Below are 13,338 nucleotides of genomic sequence, written 5' to 3'. Positions count from 1 at the left end.
TTCAATTCCTCCCTGGATTCTCCAAAGTGTCCCGGCCCAGAGCATCATCTGACCGGGGGTGGGAGGGCGTGGGTTCCGGTCCCGCCTGTGCCCCGTGACCCCGCTCACAGGCCGCCTCCCTCCTGGGGTCTGTTTCCTCCTAGACAGTTGTCAAGGTTCCTTCCGGCTCAGAGAAGCCTCCGAGTCTACGCACAAGCGGCTGCCAGAATCTTCCACGTCAGTGAACAAGTGCTAGTTCTCCTGGTGACAAAGCTGGGTGACTCGGGCTCCTCACTCCTCTGTCCTTTTCCCTCCTAGCAGGGTTTATGTCGGGCCTCCGCCGCTGTCGGTGTTCATGGCGATGGCATTTTTACAGCCTCCTGCCGCCCAGCGGGGTTTTTTTTTTAGTTCCTAAAATTAAGTGAGGTCACAAAACTCTTAGCAGAGAAAAAAGTGGTTTCCTAGAAAAGGGCAAATCATGCTTTGCAGCGGTGATGAAAAATCTCTGGCTCACTTAAAGGCCTTAAAATAAAAAGCAGGGTGCAGAGATGGAGGTGAGGCTGGCGAGGTGGGCGGACCCCAGCCCTGAGAGCCAGAGCCCTGGGTCCAGCCTTGCTGCTGCCGTGGGTCCGGCGACCTTGGCAATCACTCACTTCTCTGTGTAGAATAACAAAGCACCTCCAAGCTCCCACCTGGCACCAGCGAACGTCTCGTCACTGCGATGCCATCAGAGTTCACTGACAGGGTGGTTTTTTACAGGCCGTAGGTGGCAGCTCTCTTCCTTTGGAGAGCAGGGGAAATTCATTAAAGAAGGGAAATGTTTACGGGGGAAGCCCAGCCCACACTGACATTCTGAACCGCTAAGAAATTTGTGATCCTAAAGGAGGGATGAGAGAAAGAACGAGATTTATAATCACTTAACTAAACGAGCGCTGTTTGGTCTGCTGGAAGAACAGGCGGTCTCGTCTCTTCCTGCCCACCCGCGGGAGATTCTCTGCTCCGGCTAAACAGAGCTGATCTCCGACAGATTCCTCCCAGCTCTGCAGAAATGTGCCCAGGGCGTGGCAGAGATCCTCAGCATCTTACACGGGGTCTGTCGAGTGGCGTCTGGGGACCAGCGCTGGCCCGTGATCGGTTCCAAAAGCCAGGTCCTCCTTCCATCACCTGCGATGGCAGGTGCCTGCTGTTCTCATGTCCCGGCCTGGGCAGAGTTGACCACGTCCAGCCTCCACGCCCTTCGTTTCCCCAGATTCCCACCACCCTTCCCCCGCCTGGCCCACTCTCGCTCGCGAGCAGAGACGGCGCCAAGACTGGCTTTGGCGGATGCACAACCTAACTGAGAGCTTGTGCATCAAGCTAAGTCCCCCACTGTAAAAACATATTGTCCCTCGCACGTAGAGATTCTGTGATGGCCAAAACTTAGGAAAGCCCACCCCAGCCCCCGGCCTCAGAGGGCATGCCAAAAGAAGGGTCACGAAGGTGCCCTGCTCGGATCTCCCTTCCAGAGAGCCTACTGCACACGCGTAGCTGATTGACAGTCTCCGCTGCTGGACTGGCACCTGCTACAGCGTCCCCTCCCGGGCCACCCTCCCCCAGGCCGCCCCAGCCCGTGACTGGCTGCAGTGGGGGCGCCAGGCAGAGCTGGGCCGTTCCTGCCCACAGGGGCTTTCCTCGAACGGGCCCTTGGTCTCAGGGACTTCCCACCAGGCCGGCCACAGCTCTCCCGGAACTGCGCTTCCGTCTGAAGCTCTTCCTACCAGACCTTCCTTCCTTCTCTCCCTTCGCAGGTCTCAGTTTGCATGCCTGGCCCACTGTGTTTGCCGGGGTTCTGAGAAATAGAAGCAATAGGAAACACACACACACACACACACACACACACACACACGTAGTGTAAGGAACTGGCTCATGCAATCATGGAAGCTAAGAAGTCCCCACATCAGCACTCAGCAAGCGAGAGACCTAGGAGGGCCGACGTGTAGCTCCAGTCCAAACGCCAGCAGGCTCGAGACCCAAGAAGAGCTGGTGTTTCCATCGGGTTCTGAAGACCAGAAAAGACCGATGTTCCAGCTCAAGGCACAGGCAGGAGACCCCTCCTCCTCCAGGGAGGGTCCACCTTGGTGTTCTATTCAGGCCTTCAATGGATTAGGTGAGGCCCACCCAGATTAGTGAGCGCAGCCTGCCTCCCCCAGCCTCCCCCAGCCTCGCAATTCCAATGTTCATCTCGCCCAAAAGCATTCCCACAGACACACCCAGAACAGTGCTTGGCCCAATATCTGGGCACCCCATGGTGTGGTCAGGGTGACCATTAAACGTAACCATCACACCCCGGAGTGCAATAGCTGCTCAGTTAAATCACTTTTGCTAAAGTCATGAACACAAGTCAAGTTCTTACAGTGTGAGTTGCATTTGTGTTTATATCCGCCTCTCTAAAAAGTCTAGGAATGCCTTAAAGGTGGGAATCTTGTATTATTCATTTTTACATCCTGACCATCACACCCCGGAGTGCAATAGCTGCTCAGTTAAATCACTTTTGCTAAAGTCATGAACACAAGTCAAGTTCTTACAGTGTGAGTTGCATTTGTGTTTATATCCGCCTCTCTAAAAAGTCTACAATGCCTTGAAGGTGGGAATCATGTACCATTCATTATTAGATCCTGAGTATAGGGTAGGAATTCAATAACTTCTATTTATCGAATTCATACTATGCGTCCGCACAAAGCGTTCCGGGGATAGCAGTGAGCAAAACAGCCAGGTCTTCATCCTCAGAGAGCTTACGGTGAGATGAGAGGGAGAAACAAAAAATAAAACAATCGAATATATGACATAAGGGGGCAGTGGTACAGGTGACAAGGTGAGAATGAGCCTGGCAAAGGGACACAGGCCAGGTGGGGAAGGCTCATTTGACGTAGGAGCTCGAGAAGGCTCGAATGGGTAGCTGAGTAGGCGAGAGAATTTATGAATGAGGGCATCGGGGAGCCGTGGGCACGTCGGGCAAGCAGGAGTCTGGGGGTGCACAGAGCGGAAGGCAGGCCCCGGACCCCACCCCGCCAGGGATGTGGCTCAATTAAATTGTCATCTCCCCCAGGTATCGTGCTCTTCTTGGCCTCCGTGTTCCGATGTTCACAGTGTTTTTTACAGAGTGGGCACAGAGCGCCTTCGCTTAAGGGACGTCCTCGCTGGAGGAAGTTTTAAGTCACCTTTATTACTGCACTGACCTTCTTCTGCAGGAGGGCTTGGGGCCGGCTTCCATGTCTGAAGAAATTCCTCTAAAAGTCACACTCCGGAGACACTTCCGTAAATGAAGACAGACTTGGCAAAGAAATTTCAAGCCTACCGGCAGATAATTAAAAAACATTTTCAAAGCCTAGGGGGGAATCAAAGACCATTATGGATGTCTGCTTTTGCACTAAACCACTTTTATTACCAACTGAGCTCCGTACAGCTGTGCGGCCACCGAAGAGGGACATCCACAGCCGGTGAGAGGGTGACAGCCACGCGGACACCCACCCTCTAGGGTCCACAGAAGCCACACGTAAGGTAGGCTTTATGGCTTGTCCCGAGCAATTTCAGAAACCAAAATAGGCAACGTTATTGCAGTTCTAAGAAGAAGATGATGACGTAGCAAATGAGGGAAATAATTGGAAGTTTCTCTTTTCCTCTCAGGGCTCTCCACTCAATTCCTTACTCTCGACAGGGATGTGGTAGGAGGAAGATCTTGTGTAGCGTCGTCTGAAGCCTGCGGGAGGTTTCGCGGAAGAATCTGGGCTTTGGAAATACGTGGGTGTAGAAGCGCAGTTTAGTTCGGCCAGTGAAGGGCTGTGTGTTCTCAGGCAAGTTGCTCAGTCTCTCGGATCTCCCTCCCCTCGTCTGTGAAACACCTACGTGACGGAGTTGTTGTGCTGATCACATGAGACTGAGACGGGGACAGGGACCTCCCTGCCACACGGTGGGTGCTCGGCGAATGACAGTTGGTTTTCTTGGGAAGGAAGTTACTCAAGGAACTCAAAAGAGCATTTGTCATAGTTTCTCTCTTGTTATTGCTAACAGAGATCACGACAGCCAAACGGTCTTTGTCAAGAGCAGAGATCACAAAATCAAATGTCTGTGGTCAGCTGGCTGTAGGATTTGCTTTTGGGATTTGTGTGGGGGGAGGAGGACAGTGGCAAACTGGAGGGCCCGTGTCTACCTAAAGGGGACAATGACGGATTTATGCCCGAGATAAAGGGGTCCGTCCCCTCCTGTGGGGGTGGCTGCTGGAGGCTTGAGTCTCATCCAGAGGGGGCAGTTGCTCCTAAGCTCCTACCTGGGCATAGTGCAGACCCAGAATTAGCAGATTTTGTTTTTTAAGAATCTCCGAATCCGTATTTCTATGTGAAATTTTCAGGTGGCTCCTAATTCAATTAATGAAAAGTAAGTAGACCACAGAAAGCACACTGCAGGCTGGACGTGGCCTGTGGGCCGCAAGTTTGCAACTTCTGGAAAAGGAATATCCCATGAGTACACTCTCGCTCTTTGGGTAATAAAATAGTTTTACAATAATTCTTCAAATAGGTCAGGTGAGGTGGCTCATGCCTGTAATCCCAGCACTCTGGGAAGCTGAGCCACAGGATTGCTTGAGCTCAGGAGTTCAAGACCAGCCTGAGCAAGAACGAGATCCTGTTTCTACATAAAATAGAAAAATTAGCCAGGCAGCCAGTCGTGGTGGCGTGCACCTGTAGTCCCAGCTACTGGGGAGGCTGAGGCAGGAGGGTCACTTGAGCCCAGGAGTTGGAGGTTGCAGTGAGCTGTGATGATGCCACTGCACTCTACCCAGGGCGACAGAGCAAGACAGTCTCAAAAAAAAAAAAGGAAAAGAAAAAAGAAAAAAAATTCTTCAAATAATTCCACACAGAACAAAGAAGCCAACATACAAATAAATCTCTTCCTGTATATTTCTATTTTTAGAATATCAAGGGCCAAAATAACCTTAAAAACTAGGTAAAGACAAGGTCATCCCTGCTGATGAAGCTATTTCCTAGGCTGTGCTTATAAAATGTGATGTCTTCCACATGTTCTACGGTAGCATAGAAGGGTCAACGCATTAATGAATAGTCCACGAAATTATCGCCTTCAGATCTTAAAAGCAAGGGCAGAAAGCACTTAGAAGAAACTATTTTGTTTTTGGAAGAAACTTTCTACTGGATCCGGATTAGCTTCACGATGATAAAGGATGCTCCAGAGAAGAGCTGATTGGAAACTATCAGTGGCTGAAAAGTATTAAGCAAGCGGTATTTTAATTAACTTGTTCCACTCCGTTTTTGAATTTGGTACAGAGGAAGAAAAGAAATCGTATTTCAATATGAAAACCCACAGCGAATGTGAAAGCCTGTTTTGATTGGCAGCTTCCCATACACTCATACACAGCAAAACCAGCAACTGTAAATTTGGAGCGTTTATAAAACCCAAGAGATTTCCAGAGCATGTGACAATCCAGATATATATGTGCCTCATTTATCCACAGGAGCGGCCTCCCATGGGGGAAAGGCTCGGTGACATCATTTTGATGGGGAACAGGCACATTAAGACAGAACTGCCTTAGTTACTATGGCTGCGGTAACAGGAACAGAGAAATGCTGGACCAGAACCAGGGGGCATCTCTAAGGAACACGCTCCGTTCCTTTAACCCACACACAGGATTTGTTCAGAATTGGCTGGGGTGGGGGGTGGGGAGCTGAAATTATTGACACCCCCTCTGCCCAAGGCATCTGTGTGTTCTGCAGACGTATCTTCAGCAAATAATTGCTCAAACTAGAACCATCCAAACAGTACTGGGCAAACATTGCCTCTGAAGTCTGACTCAATTTATAAATTGGCAACTTTAGTGACATGTAACACAAATTAATTCAGTATTCTGCCTATCTTTCCATATTTCCAATACTGCGTAGTAAACAAATTCCATAAATAGATGTGGCCTGAAGATGTTCATGTTTCTATCTATTCTAGGCACTATAAGATTTATTTATTTATTTAGACAGAGTCTCGCTCTGTTGCCCGGGCTAGAGTGCCGTGGCGTCAGCCTAGCTCACAGCAACCTCCAACTCCTGGGCTCAAGCGATCCTCCTGCCTCAGCCTCCCAAGTAGCTGGGACTACAGGCATGCGCCACCATGCCCAGCTAATTTTTTTCTACATATTTTTAGTTGTCTAGATAATTTCTTTCTATTTTTAGTAGAGACGGGGTCTCACTCTTGCTCAGGCTGGTCTCGAACTCCTGAGCTCAAATGATCCTCCCGCCTCGGCCTCTGAGAGTGCTGGGATTACAGGCGTGAGCCACCGCGCCCAGCCAAGATTTCTTTCCCTGTTAAACTATTAGGTTAGGAAACAGCAATAAGGATCTATAGAAAGGAACAAAAAAAATCATTCTACCAAAATGATGTTTCAGAGATCTGCTCTAAAAAAAATAATTAAAGGATTCTCTCTTATTACTGGGAAAAGGCATAGTATGGAAGTTACAAAATTTAGAACTTGAGACACAGAAATGATAAGAGGGTGTTTTTGCTAAAATACACTGAGATCACGGAGAGGTGGGTGCTAAAATCAAATAGCACAACTCAGAAGCAGGACACAAACAGAATTCCTGTTTGAAAAACTCATCTTCATTTGCCGCTGTTGTTTCCCACACCCTCTGTTTCTCATGAGTCCCTATCTCTTCTATTATAATGGCCTCGATAATAAAAGTATTTGACCACAGAAATCTACTTTTTTTGGATGGTAAGTATATTTCAATGGCGGTATTCAGTATACCTTCAGTTTGAGAAACGCTTTCTGGAAAAGATGAGTCTCATTTAAGTACAAACTGATCTTTTTGCAATCATGCACCCCTGGGATTATAATGTTCCCAAGATATTTCACAATCTCAGTTGGGCCAACGCTACAATTGACTTGAGTGGCAGGTCACCAGGGGGGTGGCTGGGCTGGGTTTGGCACTTGATGACGCTGGAGTTGTGTCTTCCCTTAAGAGAGCCCCCCCCCACGGTGGAAATGGAACCTCCAGAGTGGGATTTAATGGGGTGCTCAAGACACCACTTTGCAAGGTCAGTGACGGTGTGATCGGCCATTGGGGTAGAAGACAGGACACAAACGCTAACTGGGACAGCAGCAACATTTGACCGCAGATTACTGCATTCTGCTCAAATTCCCGCTGTCATGTCAATTAGAATCAATGGTCTTCTTTCCTACCAATCCCCTCAAATGCACAGGTTGCTCTGACCTGCCAAGAATGTGTTAGAGTTCCTTAGTAAAGACAGATAGATCACAGTGGTGGGCTAAGTGATACAGCTAACAGTTAATTCTTGCTTCATTAAGCCAAACCAAATAACTCTCATTTAAATGAAGAAACCCACCCTGCTTCCCAGTAACTATTTGGTATCAGAGCAGCAATAAGAGGTCATGCTGTGTAAACCTTACTCCTCTTTAGGGGCTGCTAGGACATTTCTACCTGTATCCCATTGAGAATGATAAACATTCGAAGCAAACTACTTGTCCAAATAAACACCCACCATACATTTGTATTGTAAAATCCCTTCCTAGAGTATGTGTTTTATTTTTATTTATTTATTTTTTTTTTTTTGAGACAGAGTCTCACTCTGTTGCCCAGGCTAGAGTGAGTGCCGTGGCGTCAGCCTAGCTCACAGCAACCTCAAACTCCTGGGCTCAAGCGATCCTCCTGTCTCAGCCTCCCGAGTAGCTGGGACTACAGGCATGCGCCACCATGCCCGGCTAATTTTTTCTATATATATTTTTAGCTGTCCATATAATTTCTTTCTATTTTTAGTAGAGATGGGGTCTCGCTCTGGCTCAGGCTGGTCTCGAACTCCTGAGCTCAAACGATCCGCCCACCTCGGCCTCCCAGAGTGCTAGGATTATAGGCGTGAGCCACCGCGCCCGGCCGAGTATGTGTTTTAAAAAAAAAATGTGTGTGTTCACTTTCTTTTTCAATCGTGAAAATGTGGGAAGCCTCCAAAGGCCTCCTCGCCATGAGTATGAACTAGAAAGTTCTATGGAACAATCTCCATAAATCATCTTGCAGAAAGTGCCTGGGCTTTTCAGACTAAGTGCACATTATACGTATAAATCATGATCACTTTGGGGCTGATTAGGAAAGCGCAGGTATTTTGCAGTCCTGGCAAAGTGTGTATGTACGCCTGTGGCAGCTGATGAGCCCTTTCAAATTAATAGCTTGAAATTAAACCCAGCCTGGGGTTAGAATAAAGGGAAACGGTTTTCCTCCGTAAGGAAAGCGTCAGCCTCCTCCAAAAGCCCCTTCGCTCCCCCTCGTCCTTCCTCTTCCTCTTATCAATAGCAGCCTGAGAATGATGTCTGCCAGCTCGAGGACGTGCAGGGCTGTGACTTAGCATGTGAGCTTCCGGATCTCACGGGCGGGAGAAACGGTGGGAATAAATAGCAAGGAAGATGTCCAAAAAATGTATTTTTCTGTAGTCATCTCAGAAAAGGCCCCTCAAGGTTTCTCAGGGGGGAGGTGTCCCGCTGTGACACAGGGTGACTCCTCCCTTCCGTGGGTCACAGCTCTGGGTACACGGTAGGCCCTGCACTCAGCATCCCAGCTACACGACACGGACGCCTCTTACTCAGTGAGAAACAGAAGAGCAAGGAAAAGCTCAACAGGGAGAAAAAGGATGAAACGAACACTCTCTTTCCGGGGCAGGTGGGGGCCAGGAGCAGGGAGACTGGGGAATGCAGTTGAGGCTTATAGGTGAAAAAAGATCTGGGCTTTAATAAAGAGTTTTAGGCCGGGCGCGGTGGCTCACGCCTGGAATCCTAGCACTCTGGGAGGCCGAGGTGGGAGGATCGCTCAAGGTCAGCAGTTCGAGACCAGCCTGAGCAAGAGCGAGACCCCCGTCTCTACTAAAAATAGAAAGAAATTATCTGGCCAACTAAAAATATATAGAGAAAAAATCAGCCAGGCATGGTGGCGCATGCCTGTAGTCCCAGCTACTTGAGAGGCTGAGGCAGGAGGATCGCTTGAGCCCAGGAGTTTGAGGTTGCTGTGAGCTAGGCTGACGCCACGGCACTCACTCTAGCCTGGGCAACAGAGCGAGACTCTGTCTCAAAAAAAAAAAAAAAAAAAGAATTTTAAAAATCTGCTTTTTTGCCATTTGCCTTCTTGGCATGTTGGGCCCAGATTTTTTTTTTTTTTTTTTGGAATGTATTAGAAATCAAACTTGTGCTATCTCAGTTTATCATCTAAAGTTAAACAACAAAGAAAGGGAGAAAAATATCCAGATCTTTGAAAGACCCTTCTCCAGGCACTAAAAAAATACACCTTGATTTATTCTCACTCCCACTGCAAGAAGGCTGGGAGCCCGAAGTTTGTCTAAACTCAGGATTTCTTTGTGAATTAATGGAGCCGGACGAGGTTTTAGTTCCCTAACTATTGACTTCATTGCCCTAATGATCCTCCTCATGTTTCCATATTTTATCTGATAAGAGAAGCTGTCTTCTATGCAATGTTAATCTTATCTTAAAAGAAAGAGAGTAATGCCATCTTATAGGCAAAACTAATTTTTTAATCACATTAGCCACTAAGGATGCATACTAACATTTTATACTCTTCAGTCTTAAAGCTGGTCACCGTTGTAAAACATTGAATCCAAAGAGGGGAAACAAACTTCGACATCAAGCAGACGGGTTTCGAATTCCAGCTCTGCCACACACCGGCCATGGGACGAGTCACTCAGCTGCCCCATGAACATTTTAGTGAACTTGTGTTTGTTCATCTCTGAAAGACAAGGTTAGTAACGAACACCTGGCAGCGTTTTGTGAGGATCACTTTAGACAACACACACACACCCGTCACGGAAGGTATTTTGCATTCACTCTCCCAATTTGAAAATGCTTTCTGGAGACTTAGTTTACTTGGTAGCCTCGGAACAACTTCCTGCCCAGCCAGCTCCGTGGTTGGCATTACGAGGAACGACGAAGGAGTAGAAAACCACACCTGTGTCTCAGAAGAACATTCCTTCTATTTGGAGAGACGAGAGGCACAAATCAAATGCAACCGGGAGGCAGTTAGCGCACACACAGACCAGTTATTAGACGTCACGGCATGAACCGCAGGTGCCAGGAAAGATGATGGGAAAGATGAGTTTTATTTCAGCTTTTCTGATGCATAGGATTTTAACTGGCATAAGCAAAACAAACCACTTTAAAAACAAACAGATCCGGGAAGACTTCTTTCGTGGCAAGAAGATAGCTTAAGATTTGAAGGTGGAGTGAACAGAGCTTATGTCTTTAATAAATTGACCTGCTCGGAGCAGAGAGTTTACTGAGAAACGGCTCAAAAAGAGCACCTTAAGGAGAGCCTTGAATGTTATCCCGAGTAATAAAATCTGACCTTTGAGCTCTTGGGAAAGAGAATGAAGTTTGGAGAGGTCATCGCTCTCCAGGGTGGACCAGGGACAAAGTTTAGGGCCGGCAGCTCTGCTAGAGTCACCAGCCTGCAGTGAGTGAGGCTGTTTGTGCTTCTCGAACGCTTCTTTCTGGAGTGTGTGTTTCAAGACATGGGCTGATTGCTTTCACCAATTTACCTGCAGAGATGGTTTGGTCCACACTCACTAAGCTCAGGAGAGACTGGTTCATAGAAGCCAGTGTAATAATTTAGAAAGGTACACGTAATGGTTAAGAGGGGTCAGGGATAATATTAAGTCATTCAGCCTATCTAGTTCCTCTCTAATAGAAACCCCATTCTGCAAAATTAAATCCGCATCAGAAAATGTATCGGGCATTCCAGTTTACTGGTCATTCATCACGTTATCAAATATTTACTGAGCATCTACTAAGCAACAAGCACTGAGGTGAGCAAGGCAGGAAGGGTGGAGAGTGGACATGGGAGGGGGAGAGGAAACCGAGTCACCAGCCCCCAGGGGGGACTGAAACGTAAAGCTAGTTTAAAAACATTTTCATTCGTTCCCTGCTCTCCGAAGATACACTCTGGCTCACTCATTTTTTTGTCAGCCGGATGGATAAGCTGTTAGTAGAGTGAATTATCGATTGAAGAATTTAGATGAGCAAGTAGCAAGACACAAAGCTGTGGGAAGCTCCACCCGTGTGCATGTCCCAGCCCTGCCCCTCCTTGACTGTAAACTGAGCTGGTCACTTCAAATGTCGGCGCCTCAACCGTCTCATTTATAGGACGAAGGAAATTATCGAAGCCACTTCGTAGTGTTGATATGTGGATCAAATGAGGTAATCTACGTAAAGTGCTTAGATCTGAGAGTATTGCTTTAATGAAAGCTTATCTTGGATAAAGATTTAAGCAAACTTGTCTTACGTTGAAGAATTTCTCTAATGTTAGAGCGAGGTTTTAACGACTGTGACCATCACAAGAGTTACAGCCCTCTTACGATTCCATGATGGTGCAATTTTACTCCGCATTTGTCTGCCCAGGCTCGGAAGCTCCCTTCGTTAGGCATTGATTTTTCCTCTTTTAAATCACATCAGGATGTTATGGAGGCTTTAGGTGACACCAGAGAAGTCTACCTACGTGTGATCGCAACACACAGCTGCGGTTTAGCGACCAGAGCATTTCTGGAAATCGCTTCTCTGGCGTGTCAGCGTGTTGTTGGAAAGAACAACCGAAGCAGAAAGGAAGTCAGGCAACAACAGGAGGGCTTCGTTTCTAAACTCATGAGTTGGCGAGCTGAAAAATGTGCTTGGATCAGTTGGAGTTTCAAATGTAAGAGCTGGCTCCTGATAGAAAAGTTAGTAGCTGCAGTTTAAAAGTCTGAAGCACATTTTCCCCGCCCACTTCCTTATGTTTCCAGCCAGAGTTTCACGTGCCTGTTTAATAGGTGAGACGTGTAACCCACGGGGTTACTCCTGTTGATACCATCATTAAAGTTTCAACAGACACACGCTTTATGGAAAGACTGGCTCTAATTATGATTTTGCACCCCTCCCCCATTCCCAGTTTTTTTTTTTTAATGGCATTATTCTGACTTCTTGACAAACATTTGGGGAAACCTCTAAATTCATAAATGCATTTACAACTCTCACACACCAATTTAACTTGCACAAGTTAAATAAGAAGATGTAGAAGTTTTAAATGTCATTTTGATATCTGATACTTGCGGTCATTTCAATACATAAGTGAACCTTCATGGTGATTCTTAAAGATAAATTGCTTATTATCGTAATAGATACTTCATACAAGTAAATAACTAATTCTCCAATGAGTTTATCTTTTTTAGTGTATCTAAAAAATAGCATCTCTTGGGCTAGAAGAATCCTTAAGCAATGATTTTCAAGGACTTTCTCTGTCAATATGTACTAATATTTGAGGCCTACAGACAGATTTCAAAATGGCATGTTAAAAATTGTACAGGTTAGGCCGGGCGCGGTGGCTCACGCCTGTAATCCTAGCACTCTGGGAGGCCGAGGTGGGCGGATCGTTTGAGCTCAGGAGTTCGAGACCAGCCTGAGCAAGAGCGAGACCCCATCTCTACTAAAAATAGATAGAAATTATATGGACAGCTAAAAATATATATAGAAAAAATTAGCCGGGCATGGTGGTGCATGCCTGTAGTCCCAGCTACTCGGGAGGCTGAGACAGGAGGATCCCTTGAGCTCGGGAGTTTGAGGTTGCTGTGAGCTAGGCTGACGCCACGGCACTCACTCTAGCCTGGGCAACAGAGAGAGACTCTGTCTCAAAAAAAAAAAAAAAAATTGTACAGGTTGAATATTCCTTGAAATACTTGGGACCAGAAGTGTTTCCAACTTCAGGGTTTTTTTTTTCAATTTTGGAGTGTTTGCATATACATTATGAGATATCTTGAAGATAGAACCCAAGTCTAAGCACAAAATTGATTTATGTTTCACATATACCTTCTAGACTCAGCCTGAAGGTAATTTTATATAATATTTAAATAATTTTGTGCATGAAACAAACTTTTGACTGCATTTCGACTGTGATCTGTCACATGAGGTCGGGGGGGAATTTTCCACTTGTGACATTATGTTGGGACTCACAAAGTTTGGGATTTTGGAGCATTTCTGATTTTGGCTTTTTGGATTAAGGATGCTCAAGGTGTCTATGCAATATAGTCACAACGATGTTTTTTTAAAGCAGCAAAACTCATTGTATAGAAGGACAAAATGTAAGTCATCAAACTCTCATCAGCAGTTACCTATGGGAAATAAGAATAAAAGAAAGGTTTTAAAACAACACTAATCCATCTTCAGGGATTCCTGATGCCTTTTTTATACCTCTCTTTAGAATATGGTGTCAGAGGCCGTTGTGGGGAACAGGGCTCTGGGTTTGAATTCTGGCTCCGTCACTAACTACTGTATTACCTTGTACAAGT

At 46.6% G+C, this 13,338-nt stretch overlaps 1 protein-coding gene across 4 annotated transcripts in view; it reads right to left on the bottom strand.

The window, feature by feature from the left end:
• The window catches only part of RASGEF1B (RasGEF domain family member 1B), a 307,416-nt gene that overhangs the window by 54,364 nt on the left and 239,714 nt on the right, over positions 1 to 13,338 (bottom strand). The window lies entirely within an intron of this gene.

Source organism: Eulemur rufifrons, chromosome 13 (genome assembly GCF_041146395.1).
Source record: "Eulemur rufifrons isolate Redbay chromosome 13, OSU_ERuf_1, whole genome shotgun sequence".
NCBI lineage: Eukaryota > Metazoa > Chordata > Mammalia > Primates > Lemuridae > Eulemur > Eulemur rufifrons.
This window is presented reverse-complemented; position numbering and strand designations above follow the sequence as displayed.